Source organism: Tupaia chinensis, unplaced genomic scaffold (genome assembly GCF_000334495.1).
Source record: "Tupaia chinensis unplaced genomic scaffold, TupChi_1.0 Scaffold000575_1, whole genome shotgun sequence".
Taxonomy (NCBI): Eukaryota; Metazoa; Chordata; class Mammalia; order Scandentia; family Tupaiidae; genus Tupaia; species Tupaia belangeri.
In genome coordinates this window covers 796,285-821,346 of record NW_006160089.1, presented here as the reverse complement: position 1 = coordinate 821,346, position 25,062 = coordinate 796,285, and the positions used below count along the sequence as shown (strand labels likewise).

General features: G+C 41.2%; 1 protein-coding gene across 4 annotated transcripts in view; it reads left to right on the top strand.

Annotated features, from left to right (window-relative positions):
- The window catches only part of STRBP (spermatid perinuclear RNA binding protein), a 167,013-nt gene that overhangs the window by 30,601 nt on the left and 111,350 nt on the right, over positions 1-25,062 (top strand). Inside the window, exon 1 of one of the 4 annotated variants that reach the window (XM_006158216.3) lies at positions 10,713-10,733. The exons of the other annotated variants lie outside the window; for them this stretch is intronic. The gene's annotated coding sequence lies outside the window, so the exon portion shown is untranslated. Of the gene's footprint in view, positions 1-10,712; positions 10,734-25,062 lie in introns of those variants that run through there. 4 annotated transcript variants of the gene reach the window in all.

The window sequence follows — 25,062 nt, the reverse complement described above, 5'->3', positions numbered from 1 at the left end:
ACCGCGGTTGACTCCGTGGGAGTCCAGCGACATAGCCATTACGCTAACTGCTGGTCCCAGGCCTTGAAAAACTTTGATAAGCAAAGTATTGGGGAAGAAAAGGATAACTTAGAATTACCCACTTCTTTCTTCTTTGTGCCTTTAGCAAAATGTCTGTATCTTCATGGAAGGCACATTTGAATTAGAACCTGAGTTTGAATATGCTTCTTTATTGTATATATGACCTTGAGCAAGATTTTTGCCACTTATCTTTTAAAGTTATCGTTATTTTTTATTTTAGTTTTTTTTTTTTTGAGAGGTTTTTTCGCTATAGGGCGCATGCGCTTGCCAGACAGACAGAGAGAGACATAGAGACAGAAAGCGAGAAATCACCCCCCAGAGGGGATGGTCATGCTGCAATCCCTTCTCTCCATTCTCCTCTCAGGATCTTGGGCACGCACGCACACGCACCCGGTGTGAGTTTTAAGCCACTGGGTCCGGGACGCGAACCGCGGTCGACTACGTGGGAGTTCAGCGGCATAGCCATTATGCTAACTGCTGGTTCCCTATTTTAGTTTTTTTAAAGATGATGTCTTGCTGTGTCACGATCCTCCTTCATCAGCTGTCTAGTAGCTTGGGACTACTAACTTGGGACTAGTAACTTGCTTTTAGGATGGGCCTGGAGAGGAATGCAGGTCTTCCCTGTGGACTCAGCCTCCCAAGTGATAGTGTCTACCAGTACATACTACCATGACTGGGCCTAATGTCATTTTTATTGAAGTGTGTACTTTAATTTACAGTCAGTAAAATTTAGCTTTTTTGGGGTATACGGTTCTATGGGTTTTTTTGCTGTAGGGTGCATGTGCTCGCTGGAGAGACAAGATAGAGACAGAAAGAGAGAAGTCATCCCGCAGGGGGAATGGCTATGCCACAGTCCCTTCTCTGTTCTCCTTTTGGGATTTTGGTCACACATGCACATGTGCCCAGTGTGAGTTTCAAGCTGCCAGGTCTAGACCTTAAACCCTGGTCAGCCATGTGGGAGTCCAGGAATGTAATCATATGACATCTGCAATCATATGACATCTGCAATCATATGACATCTGCTGGTCCCAGTTCTATGAATTGTTTTTTTTTTTTTTTGGGGAGAGGTTTTTGCTATAGGGCGTGTGCGCTCGCCAGACAGACAGAGAGACACAGACAGAAAGCGAGAAATCACCCCCCAGGGGTGATGGCCACGCCACAATCCCTTCTCCTCCATTCTCCTCTTGGGATCTTGGGCGGGCACGCACGCACATGCGCCCGGCGTGAGTTTAAGCCACCGGGTCTGGGACTCGAACCGCGGTCGACTACGTGGGAGTCCAGCCACATAGCTATTACGCTCCAACAATCTCTCACCAGTTCTTTGGATTTTTGACAGACTTAGTCATGTAACTACCACCACAATCAGGAATAGAATTAAAAATGAGGGCTTTTAAAAGAAATAATGATACAAATAAACTACAACCTCCACAAGTGGTTGAGATTAGAGAAAATAATTTCCATAAGATGTTTAGAATTTACTGGGTGCTTCCTATTTAGTAGAATATAAGTGCTAATTTACTTCCCTGTCATCCTTCCTCTTTCCCATCTGTCTTTTGTAAGTACATTTAATTGAAGTATAATAAAACAAAGTAGATAAATCATGTGTACAACTTAGTGAATTTTCATGAAGTAAACTCATCCTTTTAACCGGTATCCAGAACTAGATAATGCCAGCATCCCAAAACCTCTTCCATGCTCTTAGTTACTAGATATTTCCTCATCTACCAGGTAACTGTTGTTCTGACTTTTATTAGTTTTGCCTGCTTTCAAACTTTATGTAATCAAAGGCATAATAGTTTTTGCGTATGGTTTCTTTCTTTGAATATTTCTTTGACATTCGTGAGCTTTATTTTCTTCTGTGTGGCAGGATTCTGTTGATTTCACATTGTTCCAGTGTATGAATGTAATACCATCCATTCTATTGTTAATGGACATATGGGCTATTTCCTGAGGGGTGTGTGTGTGTATGTGTTTGTGTTTGTGTGGCGGTGGTCTGGTGAGTCTTGCTATGTTGCAGTCGTCCTGCTTCAGCCTTGTGAGTAGCTAGGACTCTGAGATGCAGGGGCCACAGCTGGCCTTAGGGTAGGCCAGGAATCTATCTTCTGTGTGCCCCCAACCTGCCAAGCAGCAGTGTCCAGCACCCACCACTGTGGCTGGGCCTATTTCTGGTTTTTAGCTAATGCAGATAAGTGCTGCCACAAGCAGTTTTGTGCTTGTCTATATTATTGGGTCATAGAAAAAGTCACGACATATTTTCTGTGCAAAAACGTGTCATGACTTTTCCAACAATCCAGTATATCTTTTGTGGATATGTAGCATAGAATAGAAGTAATGGGTTCTGTATATTGTTCAGCCTTTGATGAGACTGTGGAAAAGCTTTTTTCTTTTTAATTTTTTATAGAAATTATTTAACTTTATATTTTTAAATTTGACGAGGGTGAGACAGAGTGAAAGGGAGAGAGTGAGAAAGCAAGCTGCCAGGTCTGGGACTTGAACTGTGGTTGGCCATGTGGAAGTCCAGCGCCCTTAACTACCATGCCACCTGCCAGCCCTGCTGAAAAGTTTTTTCTCAAGTAATTTTTCCACTTTCCATTCCTATTAGCAATGCACATGAGTTCCTGTTAGTTGCATCTATCTTTTTGACATCTTTCTCTGCTGTTAGTAGGACTTTTGTACCCTAGTATATAATACTTGTTTGAGTCTACTTTAGTTACATACATATATCTATCTCTTATTATTAACTTATTGAGGTGAGAATTCATGTTTTTACGTCTCAACTCATTAAGGTAGATTTCATGTTTTATTTATAAGTACAAAGGACAGACATAGAGGACACAGTATATGGTTACTGAAAGTTACATGAAAAAAATAAGAGCATATCTCTAGGTTAGATTAATCGCAGCCTTTTTTGGAAGAGAACTCACTGGTCTAATGGGAATTTAGACGTAATGAAAACAATGGACAAGAAGATTGAATTTAAGTTAGGTGGAATCTGATTTTAGATTTTGTATGTACAGGTTGCTCTTTTTAGTTCCTTAATTGGGAGAATTAATGAAAGGTGTTTTGTTCTGTGAATGAGAAATTTTGTTTGTTTAACGATGTGCCCAGCTCTTAGGAAATAGTTTCAAAAAAGGTTTGAGTTCATGACTGGAGACAGATTAGAGAAGACATGGGTTCATGTGAGTTTGGTTAGCTTAATCTTTTAGGTTTTAGTTCTTCATAAAATAGGGCCTACATCTATTTTGTAAAGATTAGAACTAATATATAAATAAGACCAGATGTTTTCTTTTTTCTCTGTATATTTTATTCTGTGGCAATCCAAGATTCAAAAACTTTTTTTTGGTGCCTTTGAATGTGTCTCCTTTTTTAAAAATTGATTTATTTTACATTCTTTCACTGAACATCATCACAGTATATAAAACATGATTTCCCATCCAGAATACACTGTAAAGTGTATTAATTATACATGTTATCATCAACAAATAATTTTCCATTTCTTGTGTGTGTGTATATATATATTTTCCCCTCCCTATTTCTCACCCTCTGTCATTTCCTGCCCTCCATTCACACTGTCTCTGGTATCAGCAGTTGCTTCCCATTTTTAAAAAAATTTTTCCCCCCATTTCATTCACACAATATCTTAGTCTAAAATCTTTCAATAGCGAGTTCAGCTGATATTTACATACCTTTGAACACATGTCGAGTTTAGGCACTAAACTCTGTGGGTAGAATAAATATACTATAAAGTAGCATCTAGCCGAGGCGGCATAGCTTAACTGTGGTCATTAAATAGATTTTTTTTAAATATATTTTTTAATTTCAAGAAAGACAATTTTAGCTTTTATAAGTCAAAATGAAAAACTGTTAAGAGAACTTTGCTTAAGGCTTAAAGCCAGGAAATAGGTAAGGATTCTGTTCGAATAGTAGGTACAGAAATCCTTAACGGTGGAAAACAAAGCATAGAAGATGATCAATAATGTTTTAGTCAGAAGTCATAAAATTCTATTTCACCAGTTCAGGCTCATGCACTTTATCTTCTGTTGTGGTCAGATCTTTCCGTTTGAATTCTGGAAGATAACGTTCAACTCTGAACTTGTCCCTACCATTAAGCTGGCCTTTTTTTTTTTTTTTTTTAAGAATTATCTTTTAAATTATGTATCATTATTATTTTTCACACGAGTTTTTGCCAGAGAAAGAAAAGGAGAGTGAGAAAGCAAGCCGCCAGGTCCAAGACTTGAACCGCATTTGGCCATGTGAGAATTCCAGCACTTTTAACCACCATGCTACCTGCTGGCACCTCTTAGTTGTTTTTGAACTCTTATTTCTGTGTGTCTGACTTTAATTTTCCTGAGATAGTACTCCCTTTAAAAACTTCTTGGAGAACTGGTCTGGTGTCGGTAAATTCTTTCAGGTTTTGTTTATCTGAGAATGTTTTTGTCTTCTCTTCCCATGTGAAGGATAATCTTGCTGGATACAGTATTCTTGGTTGAAATTGTTTTTCACTCAGCACTTTGAGTATATTTTCCCATTCTTTCCTTGCATTGTTTCTGATGGGAGGTCTGCTGTCAGCCTTACGGAATATCCTTTATAGGAAACTTGACATTTCTCTCTTGCCAATCTTAGTATCTTGTCTTTGTCTGTGGTTTTGGTCATTCTGGCTATAATGTGTCTTGGAGAAGATCTTTTTGGGTTGATCCTATTTGGGGTCCTTTGTATTTCGTGGGTCTGGATCTTCGAATGCCCCTCTAGGTTTGGAAAGTTTTCTTCCAGGATTTCATGGAATAGATTATCAATGCCTTTACTAATCTCTTCACCATCTGTGATACCGATTATCTGGGTGTTTGGATGTTTAATGGTATCTAGTATTTCTTGTATATTATTATTATTATTATTTTTGCACTCTTTTCTCAGTCATCCTGGTGGATTTTACTAGCCCAGCGATTCTGTCTTCTACATCTGAGATTCGATTTTCTGTATGGTCTAGTCTGCTTTTAATGCTTTCAAGGGAAGTTTTGACTTCCTGTATTATAGGCTTCATCTCCAACAATTCCATTTGATTCTTTTTTTATTTTTGGAGAGGTTTTTGCTATAGGGCGCTTGCGCTCGCCAGACAGGCAGAGAGAGACATAGAGACAGAAAGCGAGAAATCACCCCCCAGAGGGGATGGTCACGCCGCAACCCCTTCTCCTCCATTCTCCTCTTGGGATCTTGGGCACGCACGCACACGCACCCGGCGTGAGTTGTAAGCCACCGAGTCCGGGACGCGAACCGTGGTCGACTACGTGGGAGTCCAGCGACATAACCATTACGCTAACAGCTGGTTCCCCATTTGATTCTTTTTTATAGTGTGTATTTCCTCTTTCATCTCTCACAAAAACTTCCTCACCTCCTGGAGATCTTGGCTTCTTTCTTCTGGAATTCATTATCTCTCTTCTCTTGCATCTCTTTTAGCTTTGTCACTGTGAATATTCTAAATTCTTTATCAGACATTTCCTTGAATTCCATTGTACTGTCTGTGGACAAAGAGGAGTTATTCTTTTCCCTTGGGGGAGAGGTTTTTTTTTTTACTATTTCTTGTGCCTCTGCAATGATTTCCAGTCATTTGATGGGTTATTTGTTTCTTCCTAATTTCTAGAAGTTCAGTCTGAGCGATCAGAGGTGCACAAGAGGAGGTGGTCTGGTAAATCTTTGCCGTTCTGTTTTTCTTCTTTTGTGTCGCAGATTCAGTAGGAATTGAATATATTGACCCTAATAGTATTGGGATGCTTGGCTACGTTTCACTTAAAACTGTCTAGAAAATCAGGAAGTGGCAGTTGAGCAGCAAAGTGATGAGGTAAAAGAAAAAGGATAAGAAAACAGAAAAAGAAAAATAAAAACAAGCAAAATATTTATTTATTCTAAAAAACAAAAAATGAAAACTGCAGTGCGCTTTAAAGCACTAGATCTCAGCTCTCATGGTGGACTCAGTCTTCTTGTTTGAAGCCTGCCCTTTTTGCCTCTCCTAAATGGGAAGGGAGGAAAGGGAGTGGCTTATTACCAAGATAAAGGAGGATTTCAAAGCCAAGAAAATTCTTTACCTTAAAAATTGTTTTTTTAATTAAAAAATTTAAAAGATGAAAAGACAAAGACAGAGAGAGACACAGAAGGATAGAGGGGGCTCTACTAGGGTGACTTCTCAGCAGAACATCTTCATTGCTCTTATCCCTGAAAGCACTATGTCTCAACTCTCACAGCGGACTCAGTCTTCTTGTTTGAAGGCCTGTCATTTTTGCCTCTCCAGGGTGACTTCTCAGAAGAACATCTTTATTTCTCTTATCCCTGAAAGCACTTGATCTCAGTTCTCATGGTGGACTCCCAAGATTCAAAATTTTGGGACAGGTTGTAGAGTGTAATTCATGAAAGAGGGAATTTAGCTTCTGCCAGTATAAAGTCAGGTGAAATTTATACTGCCTGACTCTGGTATCTCTGGAGTGGCCTTCTCACTCTTTGTTGCCCTGCTCTAGCACCCTTAGTGCTGCTTGTGTTAGAAAAACAAAGCAAAACATATGTAAGGTGGCATGAAGCTTCCTGCCTCTGAGGTTTGCCTCACAAAGATATGTTGAACTGCTCTTGGTAATTTTTATTTATTATAAAGCACACAAATAAATATAAATTGAGAATGAAGACTTTTAGTGGAAGAGAAATAAAACCATGAAGTTAAGGAAAAAAACCTTGCAATGTTAAATTGGAATTGGAATTATCTGTATTTTAATATATGAACTCATGGTTTTAAAAATAAATATATTTACTTGCTCTACCCACTGAAAGAGACCAGAAGCACTGACAGCCAGCAGAGATGAACATACTAAGTGCACACAGTGCTAGGGATTTTTTGTTTTGTTCTCTTTTTAATTGCGGAAGTGTACATGTACTTGCCAGAGAGAGACAGAGACAGAGAGGGAGGAAGAACTGAGAGGGAGGAAGAACTGGGATGTGGCCATACTGCTATCCCTTCTCCTCCACCTCTCTAGCCTGTCAGAATTTTGGGCATGTGTATGTATGTGCCCAGCATGGTTTTCAAGCTGCCAGGGCCAGAATTTGAACCCACGGTTGGCAATGTGGGATCTAGCTGTCTAAACCACTAAGAACCAGTAAGCTACTAGACTGGCCTTAGGCTCCAGAATAACATACATACATACATATATATATATATATATAATTTTTTTAAGAGAGAGAGAAAGGGAAAGTAAGAAAGCAAGCCACCAGTTTCTGAACTCAAACCATGGTAGTCTATGTGGGAGTCCAGCATCCCACCACTGCACCACCTGCCAGTCCCCCAAATTATATTTCATACTGTCACATGTAACATAGGAAATGTAAAACCTTTGAAATTGCATGTAGTATATAAATAAGCTATATAATTCATGTTAGGTAATAACAGTGCGATGAGGTATTTCCTCATTGCATTGTTTTTGTGATTACATACTATACATCACTGCCAGTCTACTATTCAGTTTCTATATTTTATCAATAAAAGGTAATGGTGAAGAAAAATGAAGAAAATGTTCTATGTCAAGAATCTGTATTAAGGAGAGGAAAGGAGGGAAGTGTAATGTTAGTTAAATCCGTGATAAGGGACCAGCAGATGGTGTAATGGTTATGTCCCTGGACTCACGTGTAGTTGATTGCGGTTGAGTGCCGGACCTGGTGGCTTAAAACTCACTCCGGGCGCTTGTGTGTGTGTGCCCTAAGTCCCAAGAGGAGAATGGAGAAGGGATTGGTGTGGCCATCCCTATGGATACTGATTTCTTGCTTTCTGTCCCTCTCTGTCCGGCAAGCACGTGTGCCCTATAGCAAAAATCTCTTTAAAAAAAAAAAAAAAAAATCTGCGATAAAAGTTTTACCATGGAAGGGAGTTGTAAAAGAAATATGAATTGTGCTGGTTGCTGAATTTAGAAACATTATCAATGAGCACTGTTTAAATTGGTCTCTTCAGGAAATTGTGTGCAACCCGAGGAAGCTAACTAAACTTCTGCCGTAAGTGTAAAGAATTAAAAAACTGCCTCCTGTGTTATAATTTTATTCCGAGAGAGATTATGTAAAGCCATTGAAGCATCAGGGCTGACAGGCTAGAAATGCATTTAAGTGTAGGCTCATTAATCTTTAAGAAGTTGAAAAGCAAACATGTGGCAGAGAAACCAGTGTGGATTTACAGTATTAAAATGCTAGCATCTTCAAATATTGTCAGTAGAGGACAATGGGAGATAATTGAAGAATAGATCCCATATATGTATTTAAGATTAGAATAGTTCCATATTAAATGCTGTTAGTGATAATAACTTGATAAGTAACTAATTGTAATTTAAAATGAGGCTTAACTTTATCCGGTGACTTTATTGAGAATCCTGTAGATTTGCATTGATTTGAATTACTTCACTAGAAAATTTGCCTTATGGTGTTATTTCTTAGATATTATTTCACATCTTCTGTGGTTTAATTACTAATGATTGGAACCTTGCTTATTTTCATTGGTGACTTTTTTTTTTTTTAAATAATTCCATTCAAATGCCCTCTCATTATTTCTCCATATTTCCATCTTCTTTGTGTTTGTTATAAATTGGCATGGGGGGTATGTTTGCATATGGTCTGTTTATTTTTGGAATGAGACACTTTTTTTTTCTTTCCAGTCTGTTTACTAACCTTTAACTGCCCTATTAACAGATGGCCAATTTATCCTCCTGTATCATCATTTTAAAAAAAAGATTAATTTTATTTATTCATTCATTTATTTTAATTTGACCAGAGAAAGACAGGCACACAGAAGGAAAGTGAGTAAGCAAGCCACCAGGTCCAGGACTTGAACCATGGTAGGCCATGTGGGACTGTCCAGAGCCTTAACTACCATACCACCTGCTGGCCTCTATACCATCATTTTGAATTAACTTTGTTTTGAAAAAGCCCAAGTGTTTTAGTTTTTTTTTTTTTGGGGGGGGGAGAGGTTTTAGCTACAGGGTGCGCGCCGCACCAGGGTGCGTGCACTCGCCAGAGACAGACAGACAGACAGAAAGCAAGAAATCACCCCCGCAGGGGAGATGGCCACGCTGCAATCCCTTCTCCTCCATTCTCCTTTCGGGATCATGGGCACGCACGCACATGTGCCCGGTGTGAGTTTAAGCCACCGGGTCCGGGACTTGAACCGCGGTCGACTACATGAGAGTCCAGCGACATAGCCATTACACTAACTGCTGGTCCCAGCCCAAGTGTTTTGGTTTGTTTGTTTGTTTGTTTGTTTGTTGTTAGGGCATGCACTCACCAGAGAGAGAAAGAGAGAAAGCACTCCTCCTGGGGACTGGTTATGCTGCAATCCCTTCTCCTCCATACCTCCCTCCTTTCAGACTTTTGGATATGTACATGTGCCTGGTGTGTTTTTCAAGCTATAGGGTCTGGAACTTGAACTGCAGTTAGCCATGTGGGACCAGCTGCTTTAACCACCATGCCACCTGTTGGTCCAGAAAAAAGCCCAACTTCTAACAGTGACTTAAATTTGCATGACATAGTATTATTTAGGATTGTATAACTTAGACATTATGACAGTTGTGATTCTTTTTTTAAAAGAATCATTTTGTTTAACTTTACTTATTTATTTATTTCTTTTAATTTGACCAGAGAGGGACAGAGAAAGAGCGAGAGCGAGAGTAAGAGAAGGAAAGTGAGAAAGCAAGCCACCAGGTTTGGGACTTCCTCAAACTGCGGTCGGCCACGTGGTAGTGTCCAGTGCCCTTAACCACCACGCCATCTGCCGGCCCCACAGTTGTGATTCTTGAAGCTCCTTTTATTTTGAAAATTTTTTGTATTTATGTGTACTACTAAGTAGAAAGCCTAATTTTACATTTTAAGTAGTTGAATGATCATCTTTTCCTGACCCCTTAGCTCAATTTTTAGTTGATTCATAAATCTTATGAAGCCAATAGCTGTCTTTTGAGGGTCTGGGTTTTAGCACCTAACAGACTTGAGTTCAAATGTAGATTTGCTCTTGTTTCTTTGAACAAATTACTTAACTGAGTTTCAGTTCCAAAATCTTAAAATGGAGACTGATTAGGACCAGCAGGTGGTGTGGTGGTCAAAGTGTCGGAATCCTACATGGCCAGCTGTGGTTTGAGTCCTGGATCAGGCAGCTTGCTTTCTCTCTTCCTCTTTCTCTGGTGAGTGAATGTGCCCTACAGCAAATAAAATAAAAATAATAATAAAATAAATAATTCCTTTTAAAAGTTGGAGACTGACCATATGATACATTTACCTCTTAGGGTTGGTGTGGATATTAAGTGATTAGTGTAAAATGTCTTAGGCATTCTATGGAATATTGGGAAGTCAAAAATGATATCTTATTTGCCAAGATGATCATTTTACAAGGGTCATTTAATTGTGTGTGAGATAGTAATGTGTCTGCTATTTATATGAGCAGTTCTCTTAAAAGGGTTATCTGGGAATAAGACACTTTTAGAATGAATTGTGGTAATCATCTCTTTTGAAGCACACTCTGAAAGCTCGGATTTACATTTCAGCAACTAAAGGGTACAAAGTGCAGCAGCGGGGTCATGGCTCACGTTTGCCTAGAGCCTGCTAGAAAGACAGCCGCACGACAAGATTCGCCGTTCTAAGTTATGAGTTCAGCTGTGCTACACCTACAGAGAATGGTGAGGGTCTGCGCATATTCCCACTAGAAGTACCGGGGGTCTTAATTGGGTCATCAGTCATTTCTTCATACGTCAAATATATGAGACCTTGCTGCCTAAGCACTGTGACGTATACTAGAAATTCAACTGAGAACAAATCACTATATCTGCCTTCAAGGAACATGTAGTTACAGAGCCAGTAAGTGGTAAAACAAGGCAAAACTTATGCAGTGGGAACCCTGGGAGGGCTTCATAATTCAGTCCATGCTAGGCAAAGGATTGGAAAGGTGGCAAAGTGGGAGGTCAAGATTAGAGGACACCTCCTGGGGGAGAGAAGGTACTGTGGTGTGGTGATTAAGGTGCTGGACTCACACATGGATGACCGTACTTTGAGTCCTGGACTTGGTGGACCTGGTGACTTGAGAATCGCGCCAGGTGTGTGTGTGTGCGCGCGTGCATATTCAGTATCCCAGGAGGAGAATGGAGAAGGGATTTTTGCCATGGCCATCCTCCTTGTGGGGCGATTTCTCACCTTACCTTTCACTGTCTCCCCCTCAACCTCTGCAAGTGCACATGCCCTGTGGCAGAAACCTTTAAAAAAAAAAAAATTCAGCCAGGAGATTCAGCAGGTGGTATCAGGGTTAAGGTCATTGGATCCCACATGACTGAGTGTACTGCCCAAACCCAGAGGCTTGAAAAACCTATCAGGTATGTGTATGACCATGCCCAAAATCCTGAGAGAAGAATGAAGGAGAAGGGATTGCAGGGTGATCATTCCTCCCTGGGGGGTGATTTCTCTGGGACAGTGTATGCCTTCTGGCAAAATTTCTTAAAAAGTACTTACGGGGACCAGCAGTTAGCGTAATGGCTATGTCGCTGGACTCCCATGTAGTCGACTGCAGTTCGCGTCCTGGACCCGGTGGCTTAAAACTCAACGCCAGGCGTGTATGCGTGCGTGCCCACCCAAGATCCCGAGAGGAGAACGGAGGAGAAGGGATTGCAGCATGGCCATACCCCCTGGGGGGTGATTTCTCACTTTCTGTTTCTCTGTCTCCCTCTGTCTGTCTGGCGAGCGCAGGGGCCCTATAGCAAAAACCTCTTTAAAAAAAAAAAAAAGTACATATGCATACATTCACACATGCCTAGTGCATTTTTCAAGCCAGTGGGGTCCTGGACTTGAACCACATAGTCATCTATATGGGATCTAGCCTCCATAACAACCAGGCCACAGACTGGTCCATGTTTTATTTTGAAAAACACCTGTTTAGGGACTAGCAGATGGTGTAATAGTTATGTCACTGGACTCTTACATGGCCAATTGTGGTTTGAGTCTCAGACCTGGTGGCTTCAAACTCACACTAGGCGCATGCATGTGCATGCTCACAATCCTGAGAGGAGAAGGGATTGTAGCGTGGCTATCCCCCCTGGGGGGTGATTTCTTGCTTTCTGTCTCTTGTCTCTCCAGCAAGCACATACACTCTATAGCAAAATTCTCTCATAAACAAACAAACAAATAACCAAACACCTGTTTATACCACTGGAAAAAAGGGTAGGTATTTAATAACCTACATCTGACTTCACAAAGCTCCCTAAACCATATTATCCTCGTGCCTGCCTCCTTATAGAATTCACAGCCTGAATTTCATGTTCATCATCCCCTTGCTTTCTGTTTTTGGATAGCTTTATCACATCTTTATGGATTCTTAAAGATTATTATTTTTTTTCTTGTACAAAAAGGATGGCATTCTATAAGGTACAGCCATACCTTGGAGATATGGTTTGGTTTTAGCCTACTGCAATAAAGTAAGTATCATAATAAAGCAAGCCTTATTAATTTATTTGGACTCTCAGTGAATGTAACAGTTAAGTTTAAGGTCAACAGGTGGCATGGAGGTCAAGGTAGCTGGAACCCGTATGGCTGACTATACAGTTTGATGTGGCATGTTTTTCAAATGTGTGTGTGTGAGTGCACAAAATCCTGAGAGTGGAGGAGAAGGGATTGCAGTGTGGCCATCTCCCCTGGAGGGGTGGGGGTGATTTCTTGCTCTCCCATGCACAGGAATGCATATACCCTATAACCAAACTTTTAAAAAGTTGTTTATGCTGTGCTATAGGTCTAGCCAGGTGGTGTGGTGATTAAGGCACCCATATGGCTGGCAGACTGTTACTCAAGTGCTGGACCTGATGGCTTGAAAAACACGCTGGGTGTGTGTGCACACCTGCCAAAAATTCTGAGAGGAGAATGGAGTAGAAGAGATTCCTTGTAGCCATTCCCCCTGGGGGTGATCTCTCACTTTCTTTCCCCCACTCCCTACCAATTGAGCACATGCCCCAAATAGCATAACTAAAAAAGAAGGGGCCAGCAGCTGGCATGGTGTTTAAGGCACTGGACTCCCATATGGCCAACTGTGGTTCAAGTCCCAGACCTGGTGGTTTGTTTTCTCACTCCTTGTACCCCTCTGTCTTTCTTTGATGAGTGCAGGTGTTTTATAGCAAGTAATAAAAAATAATAATAGATGCAATTATATAAAATAATTCTTTAAAAAAAAAACTAAAAAAAACCCCCAAACAACTAGTATACAATAGCGCTATGTCTAAAAATAGTGTACATACCTTAATTAAAAATACTTTATTACTGAAAAATCCTTGCAATAATCTGAGCATTCAGTGAGTTGTAATTTTTTGTCAGAGGGAGGTCTTATACTAATGTTGATGGTTGCTAATGATCAGCTGAGTGGTTGCTAAAGTGTGCGGTGGCTGTGGCAGTTTCTTAAAATAAGAGAACAATGAAATTTGGTGCATTAGTTGATTTTTTTCTTTCACAAAATATTTCTCTGTAATGTGTGATGCTGTTTAATAGCATTTTACCCATAGTAGAACTTACTTTAAAAATGGAGTCCTTTCAGACCCTGCTGTTGGTTTATCAACTAAGTTTATGTACTATTCTAAATTCTTTCTTGTCATTTTAGCAGTGTTCATAGTATCTGCAGCAGAAGTAGATTTCATTTCAAAACCACCACTGTCTATGCTCATCCATAAGCAGCTCATCTGTTAGTTTTATCATGGGATTATAACAATTCAGTTACATTTTTGGCCTCCACTTCTATTCTAGTTCTTTTGCTGTTTATGCTACACTTGCAGTTATTTCCTCCACTGAAGTCTTGAACTCCCTCAAAGTCACCCATGAGGGTTGGAATCAGTTTCTTCCAAACTCCTGCCAGTGTTGATATTTTGGCCCCATCCCTTGAATCACAAATATTCTTAATTGCATTAAAATGGTGAATCTTTTCCAAAAGATTTTCAACTTACTTTACCCAGATCCATCAGAGGAGCCAGGATCTATGGAAACCTAGTTTTATAGCCAGAGAGTGTGGTTGCTTGCCAGGGAGAGAGGGCAGGCAAGAGAGGAGCAAGCTCCCTCCCCACCCCACCCCCCACCCCCCCACTACAATCTTTTTTTCCTCCATTTCTCCATTCTGTCAGGATATGGGGCATGCTTATACAGTTTTCAAGCTGCTGGGAAGGGGTACTCAAACTGTGGTCAGCCATGTGGGGTTTGGCTTCCTATACACTGTGCTTAACTGATGAACTGCAGGGCTAGCCCTGAAATGTATTTTAGTAATAAGATTTTTTTCAAGTCAGAATTATTCTTTGATCCATGGACTGTATAGTGAATGTTGTGTTGGCAGACATGAAAACAGTATTAATTTACTTATATATTTTCATCACAGATCTTGGGTGACCAAATGCATTTTCAATGAGCACTAATATTTTGAAAGAAATCCTTTTTTCTAGCTTTAAAATATTCAGTAAGGAGGCCAGCAGGTGGCATGGTGGTTAAGGATGCCAGACTCCCACATGGCCAACTGTGGTTCGTGTTCTGAACCTGACAGCTTGCTTTCTCATTTTCTTTCATTCTCTCTCTCTCTCACTTTCACTCTCTCATTCTCCCAACTCTATCCCTCTCTGGTCACATTTAAATAAATAAGTTAAATAAAATAATTCTTTTTTTTTAAGGCTTATTTAATTTTATTTATTTACTTGTTCATTTATTTCAATTTGACCAGAGAGAGAGAGAGAGAGAGAGAGAGAGAGAGAGAGAAAGTGAGAAAGCACGCCATCAGGTCCAGGACTCGAACCATGGTTGGCCATGTGGGAATGTCCAGCACCTTAACCACCATGCCACCTGCTGGTTCCCCTAAATAAAATAATTCTTAAAAAAAAATTCAGTAAGTTGGGGCCAGCAGGTGGTGTAGTGGTTAAGGTGCTGAACTCTCACATTGTTGACCACAGCTCAAGCCCTGGACCCAGCAGCTTCAAAATCACACTGGACACTTGTGCTTGTGTGTGTGCATGTCCAGAATCTCAGGAGGAGAAGGGATTGTGGTGTGATCATCCTTCCAGAGGGTGATTTTTCACTTTCCCTCTCACTGTCTTTCTCTGGCAAGTGCATGCGACCTATGGCAAAAAGGAAAAATAAAAAATAAAAAAAAAGAAAGCAAGAATGAATTGGTGTATTCTTCTCATCTTTTTGTGCCAATATGTGTGAACACTACAGCTGACATTTGTTTTAAAGACTTAAGATGGCAGTGCTAGAAAGGTGAAAGATTGAGAAAAATAAAAGCATAACGAGAAACATTTTGGAATATATCAGTTTATGGAACTATGGTTGTTCATCCCCAGCCTCCAATAGAGAATAAGCCTTTGTTAAAAGCTAGATTCACATTTGTGCTTTGAACTCATGGATAGAGTTCACTGGTATAGTTTTCTCATCAACCTTTGCATTTCTTGAATGATTTACCCTTTCTCTGAACCTTATATATTTCAGTTTTTGGGCATAGCTACTATTGTTAAGAAAATGAGTATAGCCTTTGTAATCTAGAAAAATTTTTAAAGAATGTTACATGAATATATTACTTATGTTAGGAATTGTTTCTATTATTGAGCTTCAGAGTAGTTGGAATAAAACTATATATTATTAGCTAACCCAAATAAATTTATACCACAGCATTCTGTAATAAGACTTCTTCTAAAAAAAATTTGCCAGAGGGAGCCTATGGTTGCTAGAGAGACAGAAAAGAAAGAGGAGGAAATCAGAGAAAGCCCCTGTCATGGTGCATGAGCATGCTATAATCCCTTCACCTCCATGTCTCCCTTCCCTTGGGATTTTGGGCACATAGGCACTTGTAGCTAGCATGTTTTTTTTTTTTTTTCTCCCTTGCCATAGGGCGCGTGTACTCACCAGACAGACAGAGACATAGAGACAGAGAGTGAGAAATCACCCCCCAGGGGGGATGGGCACGCCGCAGTCCCTTCTCCTCCATTCTCTCGGGATCTTGGGCACGCACGCACACGCGCTCGGTGTGAGTTTTCAGCCACCAGGTCCAGGACGCGAACCGTGGTCGACTACGTGGGAGTCCAGTGACATAGCCATTACGCTAACTGCTGGTTCCCTAGCTAGCATGTTTTTTTTTTTTTTTCTCCCTTGCCATAGGGCGCGTGTACTCACCAGACAGACAGAGACATAGAGACAGAGAGTGAGAAATCACCCCCCAGGGGGGATGGGCACGCCGCAGTCCCTTCTCCTCCATTCTCTCGGGATCTTGGGCACGCACGCACACGCGCTCGGTGTGAGTTTTCAGCCACCAGGTCCAGGACGCGAACCGTGGTCGACTACGTGGGAGTCCAGTGACATAGCCATTACGCTAACTGCTGGTTCCCTAGCTAGCATGTTTTTTTTTTTTTTTCTCCCTTGCCATAGGGCGCGTGTACTCACCAGACAGACAGAGACATAGAGACAGAGAGTGAGAAATCACCCCCCAGGGGGGATGGGCACGCCGCAGTCCCTTCTCCTCCATTCTCTCGGGATCTTGGGCACGCACGCACACGCGCTCGGTGTGAGTTTTCAGCCACCAGGTCCAGGACGCGAACCGTGGTCGACTACGTGGGAGTCCAGTGACATAGCCATTACGCTAACTGCTGGTTCCCTAGCTAGCATGTTTTTTTTTTTTTTTCTCCCTTGCCATAGGGCGCGTGTACTCACCAGACAGACAGAGACATAGAGACAGAGAGTGAGAAATCACCCCCCAGGGGGGATGGGCACGCCGCAGTCCCTTCTCCTCCATTCTCTCGGGATCTTGGGCACGCACGCACACGCGCTCGGTGTGAGTTTTCAGCCACCAGGTCCAGGACGCGAACCGTGGTCGACTACGTGGGAGTCCAGTGACATAGCCATTACACTAACTGCTGGTTCCCTAGCTAGCATGTTTTTCAAGCCGCTGGTCCAGGACTGATCTGTGCAGTCAGCCATGAGGGATCCAGCTCTCTTAAACACTAGACTACAGGCTGGCCCTATAATAATGCATTTATAAAAATGAATTTTTCTATATCCAAACTTAAAAAAAGTTTTCACTTAAATGCTGTTCTGTTATTCATTGAGCTTATTGACAGCATTTGTATGGAAAATGCTCATTTTCTCTGTCACTTCTATATAAGTACACTGTTCTTCAGCAGAGTTGAAATCTGGAGTCCCCCTTCCCCAGCAAGTATGCTTGCACAGACACACACCCACATACCCACCCTATGCTCTTTTACAGCCATCTTTTCCATGTGTTTCTGCTGTGGGAAAAATACTCATGGAGAAACTTCTTGTGCTCTACTAAGAGTCTGATTGTTGCTATCACAAAAATAACCTATATTTAGGTGGTGCTTCATATTAAATGCTTTTATATACATTTTTTGTTCATATTTAATTTTTATCTCAACCTGTGGAATTGGCAGGGTCAGTCATAATCCCACTTTCAGTGTTAATAATGAGGCACAAAGACATACAGTGAGTCTCTCTTGGGGCCTGTAGGTGCTTAGTATTTTTTGGATAGATGGATGGATGAGTAAATGAAGGAAAGGCTAGTCTCAAATTAATGTTCTTTCAGTTATACCATAGCTTCATATTTAACAGTGCCGAGCTGAGGTCTTGGCATACAGTAGACACTAGAATGTTTATTGATTAAAATGTCCACTTCAGGGTATGATACAGTAAGTGATTATGGACTAACCCTCCTGTCATAAAAATTAGAATGAGAGGACCAGCAGGTGGCATGGTGGTTAAGGTGCTGGACACTCCCACATGGCTGACCACAATTCGAGACCTGGACATGGTGGCTTACTTTCTCTCTCTCCCTCTCTCTCTCTCGTCAAATTAAGAGAATGAATAAATAAAATATAAATCTTTTTTTAAGAAAAAGGCTGCAAAGAGAATGCAGATCTTCTGACCCTAAATCCATTGCTCTTACACTAATTACACTGTATGGTCTGTCTTCATATTTTTCTTTTCTCTGTCAATTTTCCAAGTCTAGCATTTAAGTATTTTTTCCAGTGGCTTTTCATACATACTCATGATTTACATCAGGGTTTATTTTAAAAGGAGTTTGTGAAAGGATTAAATTATTATATCATCACTTGAGCCAAAGATATTGAACTGTCCTGAAAAGCTGCCTGTCTTTTCTGACCTAGATGCAGTTTCCAACTGTGGCAGAAGATGTCAGAAAAAGGAATACGAGTGTTGGCAAGAGTCTGGAAACAAAATTATTATATCACAGAAGGACCCTTATATATTTCTTAATTTTTAGTACTTTTGTAAGTTAAAAAATATCCTTTATTGACATAATACTCCCTCCTGCTGGGGAAACCAAAACCTTTATTTTGCTATGAGGATGGGGGGAGGACCTCTGTTTAAAAACTGCTGATTTTTAGTAGTACCACTTGTTTGTAACTAGATGGCAGATTCTGAGGTCTTTTTGCAAACTCATCTTTAAAATTAGCGACCAGTGGATGGTGCAATGGTTATGTCGTTGTACTCCCACATAGTCAACCATGGTTCAAGTCCTGGACCAGCAGCTTAAAAAACTCATACCTGGTACAGGTGCGTGACTGCCCAAAATCCCTAGAGGAAAGTAGAGAAGGGATTGTGGTGTGGCCTTCCACCCCCTCCCAGGGAGGGGTGTGATTTCTTACTTCCTGTCTCTCTGTCTCTTTCTGGGTATCTCTGGTGAATGCATACACCCTATAGCAAAAATCTTTCTCAAAAAACATTTTTTTTCAAAAGAAACAATAATGTCCATTTGATGTCCAGATAAGGTTTTTGGCATGCTCTGTCTCGGAGAATAACAACACAAAGTGTTTTGAGAATCAGTGACAGTTTGTTTACCAAAGTGCTGGTTTACCTGTCAGTGTTAGACTGCAGTGGGGAGAGGAGGGTAGAGAATATTTGAATACTGAATTGTTTCTTTAGATTTGTAAATTTTGAAGATAGTCTGATGATCTTGATCACCACCATTGACTGAGAAGAAAATAGTAACTGAGGCATGGACAGGTCTGGTGTTATTTCATGTTTGATCAGGGTCTAAGAGAATAGAAGTCGAATTGAGCTTCTGCAGATCGCTGTGCAAAATTAAATATACAACTATTGTTTGATTTACACACAGGAACAGTGATAGAATGTTGAAGTGCCAGAGGCTCTTGTTCTACAGATGGCTCTGCCAGTACCTCACTGTGTGATCATAGACACATAATTGAACATTTTGGTATATTTGTACTTCCACATTCTAAAAGATTGGAAAAGAAATTGATACTCTGTTCTATTCTTCACTACTTTACAGGATTGTGAACATTGAATATGATGTAATATGAGAAAATAGTCCTTTGTTTCTGTTTTGTGCAGTAATTGTTCTAGGTATACAAAACAAGGTCAACAAAGTGAAGATAACATATGCAAGTGGTAATGGTAAATCCCATGTGAAGAAATAGAACAGGTATACTTCGGTAAGAAGGGTGGCTATTTTATTTAGGATGACGACTGGCTCATAATAAAGTGACATTTGAGCAAATGCTGTGAAGAAGTGAGGAAAAGAGGAGGTTTGTGACTATCCGGGTAACTGTGCACATATAAAAGCTTCACCGTGGGAGCCTTGTGGCAAGGATACCTGTGTAGGTGGAGCACAGTGAGTGAGGGGAGAGAGTAATTAAGGATAAGGCCAAGAAGTGAATGAAAACAAGATTATTATGGCTTTTTAGCCTTAGTTATTATGGAATGTTTTACTCAGAGGTAGAAAACAGTTGGAAGGCTTTGAGTAGAGGAATGATCTAACCTAATTTACTTTTTCTGTTTTTGCCATGAGGTGTGTATAGTTGCTGGAGAGAGACAGAGAGATGGAAAGTGAGAAATCACACCCCAAGAGGAGCTAGCCATGCTACAATCCCTCCTCCATTCTCTTCTCAAGATTTTGGATATGAATGCATGCACACACGCCCGGCGTGATTTTTAAGCTGCCACGTTTGGGACTCTTAACTATAGTCGGCCATCTGGGAGTCCAGCAGTGCCTTCCCATCATGCCACCAGCTGATCCCTCCTCCCCAATTTAAGTTTTAAAACACTCAGTTGCTACGAGAATGAAATCGGCATGGGGAAGCAAGGCGAGTAGTTGGAAGGCCAATGTGGTACTTGTGGAGATGGTTAAGAAAGGTCAGAGTTTAAATGGGGTTAGAAGGTAAAGGTGACAGGAGTTGATAACGGGTTAGACGTGGAGTATGAGGGGAAGGAAAGTGCCAAGGGGCGCCTGTGTTTTTGGCATGAGCAATGGGAGGCTTGGAGTAGTTGTCTTAACAGAGAAGATTAGGAAAGGCAAAGGTCTCTTTTTGTTTTGCCCAGGATAGTGTCAGGGATTTACTTGGGACTTCTTAAGTTTAAGGTGTTTATTAAACATCCAGGTGTGTATTTGATAAACATTTGATTAATTAGTTGAATGTGAGTCTGGATCTCAGGTCTGTATAAATTTTGGAGTGCCCATTATATAAATGGTATTAAGGCCTCAAGACTGGATAAGGTTGCTGAGGAAGTGATTGAAAGATAGCAAAGAGAAGTCTGAAGTCAGACAAGTGTTTAGAGATTGTAGAGATAAGGAAAGGAGATAGTGGATTAGTTTATAAATTAGAAGGAGAACCAGAGGAACAGAGTGGTCTCTTGTGTGTCAGCCAAGGGAGGGAAACTTTGAAGTAGGGTGCAGTTAGCTGTGTCACCTGTTGGTGATAGGTCAACTAAGTTGAAGACTGAGAATTGTTCATAGCGTTAAATACTGTGGAAATCCTAGGGGAACTTTGACAAGAGCTATTTCAATGGAACATTGAGGTGAGAGGTGATTGGGAGTGGTCTTAAGAGATTGGAAAGAGAGCAAATGAGAACCCAAGGGGAACAGAGAATTAACCTTGAAGCTGTTGTGTGAAGCAAGAGATCAAGGAAGGTGAAAAGAGAAAGAAAGTGGGACCAGCAGTTAGCGTAATGGCTATGTCGCTGGACTCCCATGTAGTCGACCGCGGTTCATGTCCCGGACCCGGTGGCTTAAAACTCACGCCAGGCGCGTGTGCGTGCGTGCCCAAGATCCTGGGAGGAGAATGGAGGAGAAGGGATTGCGGCGTGACCATCCCCTCTGGGGGGTGATTTCTCACTTTCTGTCTCTATGTCTCTCTCTCTCTGTCTGGCGAGCGCACGCGCCCTATAGCAAAAACCTCTCCAAAAAAAAAAAAAAGAGAAAGAAAGTGAGAAAACACCCCACCCCGCCACGGGGGGATGACCACTCTGTAATCCCCTCTCCATTTTTCTCTGTGATTTTAGGTGTGTGCGCACACACATACAACCAGTATGTTTTTCAGGCTACCCTGTGAGACTCAAACCATGCAGTCAGCTCCATGGAATCCTGCTGCCTTAACTACCATACAACCTGGTGGACCCTATTTTCATTTTTTACTTTTTCTCTTATTTGCTGTAGGGTATGTGCATATGCCAGAGAGGAGGCTGGGAGAGTGAGAAAGCACTCCCTGGAGGAATGGTATTGTTGTAGTTCCTCCATTCTTCTCTTAGGATTTGGGACATGCACACAAAGTACCTGGTTTTTTTTTTTTTTTTTCCTTTTTTTGGAGGGGTTTTTGCTATAGGGTGCGTGCACGCGCTCTCCAGAAAGACAGAGAGAGAGAGACATAGAGACAGAAAGTGAGAAATCACCCCCCAGAGGGGATGGTCACGCCGCAATCCCTTCTCCTCCATTCTCCTCTCGGGATCTTGGGCATGTACACGCACATGTGCCTGGTGTGAGTTTAAGCCACCGGTATCGGAACTCGAACCACGGTCGACTACTGGAACCACTGGATGGGAGTCCAGTGACATGGCCATTGCGCCAACTGCTGGTCCCCTGGTATGTTTTTCAAACTGCCAAATTTGGGACTTGAATTGTGCAGTGAGCAGTGTGGGATCCAGCCACCTTAACCTCTGTGCCACTTGCTAGCCCTATTTTTAAAATGGGTTAAAGAGACCAGCAGTTGGCATGGTGATTGGGTCACTGGACTCTCCCATGGCCAACTGCAGTTAGAGTCTGGACCTTGCAGCTTGGAATTCATGGTGAGTGCATGTGCATGGTTGGCTAAAATTCCAAGAGGAGAAGCCTAAAATTCCAAGAGGAGAATAGAGCAGAAGGGATTTTGGTGTGGTCATCCTCCGAGGGGGTGATTTCTCATTTTCTTTCTCTTTGTCTCTCTTTATGTCTCCAGGGAGCACATGCACCTTATAGCAAAAATCTCTCTAAAAATAAAAAATAAAACTAAATAAAATTGTTTTAAATTTTTTTGGAGAGGTTTTAGCTATAGGGTGCGTGCCCTATAGCAAAAGAGAGACAGAAAGTGAGAAATCACCCCCTGGTGGGATGGCAACACTGCAGTTCCTTCTCTTCCATTCTCCTTTCAGGATTTTGGGCATGCATGCACATGTGCCCGACGTGAGTTTAAGCCACCCAGTCTGGGACTCGAACCGTGGTCAACTACATGGGAGTCCAGTGATGTTGCTGTTACACCACCTGCTAGTCCACTAAATAAAAAATTGTTTAAAGTTAAAAAAAAGGGGGTTATATTATAATGTGGGGATGCTGATAAAATGATCTAATAGGATGGGAAGAATGGGTAATGCAGGAGAGAGGATGATTACTGAGTGATATCTCTGAGTTGGTAGAAAGGGATGGTGTCTAGTAGTGTTTCAAGGTCAGCAATTTGTATTATATAGGAATAGGACCACATTCAGAAGTTGAAAGAATATATGAGTAAATATGCAGCAAGTTTGGCATTTTGCATAAAATAAGCAGGGTCACCAGTTGAAGAGATTAGATAAAAATGTGAAATAATCATTAGGAATATAAGAAAGTAAATGAACATGTAATATTTTTTTTTTCCAGTGAGACTAACTTGCATTTTAGGTATCTTAGATGTTGTAGGATGTTTAGCACCCCAACGTACCAAATGCCAGGATTACCTGCCTATTCATTACAGCCACCAAAACACTCCACATTTTCAAATACCCCCTTTGATGCAGTACCACCATTATTTGAGAACTATTGATTATTGAGTCTCCTAAGGTTAATGGTCATTAAAAAAAAAAAAGTAGCGTAATTGTATGAGATATTTATTTTCTCAGCCACATTCAGCCATCCAGGGTCCAGGGTTACTTGTGTGGTGTAGCCAAGAGGGTTGGATTTACTCATGCTTGTAGTTTTGCCAGGAGAGGATAAGGGAAAGAACTGCTGATGTGAGTGACAAATGATAATTTGCGTTGGTTCATCATTTGGGTCAGGACACAAGTGAGGGCATTAAGGGTGAAGAACTGAAAAGTGGTAGCATTCGTGGATTTTAGGCCTTGGTCTCTGATATAGAAAAGATGAGCATATTGGAGGGAAGGAACACAAAGAATGGAGAGGCTAAAATTTTAGAAAGGTTGGGACCAGCAGTTGGCGTAATGGCTATGTCGCTGGATTCCCATGTAGTCGACCATGGTTCAAGGCCCAGATTGACCACAAGTTCAGATCCTGAGTTGAACTGAAACATGCCGTGTGTGTGCATGCACATGCGTATGCCCATGCACCCCAGATCCTGACTAGCTGGAGGGCTAGGGAAAGTGAATAGTAGTGTAACAAGACCCTGTCAAAGTTGTCTGTCTCTCTTGCTCATGCTTTCTTTCATGAAATAAGTAAGTAAACTTTAAAAAAGAGGTAAAAGACAAGCTACAGGGGAGGAGAAAAGCTTTGCAAACATACATCTAATAAAAGATATCTAAAATATACAAAGAACTCTTAAGTCTAAACAATATTAAAACAACCCAATTAGGGACCAGCAGTTAGCGTAATGGCTATGTTGCTGGACTCCCATGTAGTCGACCGCGGTTCGTGTCCTGGACCCGGTGGCTTAAAACTCACGCCGGGCGCGTGTGCGTGCGTGCCCAAGATCCCGAGAGGAGAATGGAGGAGAAGGGATTGCGGCGTGACCATCCCCCCTGGGGGGGTGATTTCTCGCTTTCTGTCTCTATGTCTCTCTCTGTCTGTCTGGCGAGCGCACGCGCCCTACAGTGAAAATCTCTCAAAAAAAAAAAAAAAACAACCCAATTAAAAATGGGTGTAAGATCCAACACCTCACCAAAGAAGATATACAGATGGCAAGTAAGGTTATGATAAATTTCACCATCATATGTCAGGGAGTTGAAAAGTAAGGCAAGAATGAGCTACCACTACCTACCTATTAGAATGACCAAAATCCAGAACATTGACAACACCAAATACTGGCGAGGATGTGGAGTAACAGGAACTCTGATTCATTACGGTGGGAATGCAAAATGGGACGGCCACTTAGAAGGACAGTTTAGCAGTTTCTTACAGAACTAAACATACTCTTACCATTTCATCCACCAATTGGCCCTTCTTGGTATTTACCCAAAGAGGTTGAGAGCTCAAGTACTCATAAAAGCCTGCACACAAGTGTTTATAGTAACTTTATTCATAAGTTCCAAAACCTGGACTTAATCAAGATGTCTTCCAGTAGATGAATGGATGAATTGTGGTACATGCCATGGACTCTTATTTAGCAATAAAAAGAAATGAGCTATCAAGCCATGAAAAGACATGAAGGAACCTTAAACACTTATTGCTAAGTGAAAAAAGCCAGACAACGAAGGCTACATAATGTATGACATTCTGGAAAAGGCAGAAGTATAGAGTAAAATATCAATGGTTGCCAGGGCTTTGGGGAAGCAGAGGAGACTAAATAGATGGAGCATAGTGAATTTTTAGGGTAGTGAAACTGTTCTGTATGCTACTGTAATGGTGGATGCATGTCATTTGTCAAAACCTGTAGAATGAACAGCACAAAAAGTGAACCCTAATGTAAACTCTGACCTTTAGTTAATGATGTTTTGGCATTGGTTAATAACAAATGTACCACACTAAGATGAAATGTTGATAAGAAGACAAACTGTATGATAGGGAGAAAA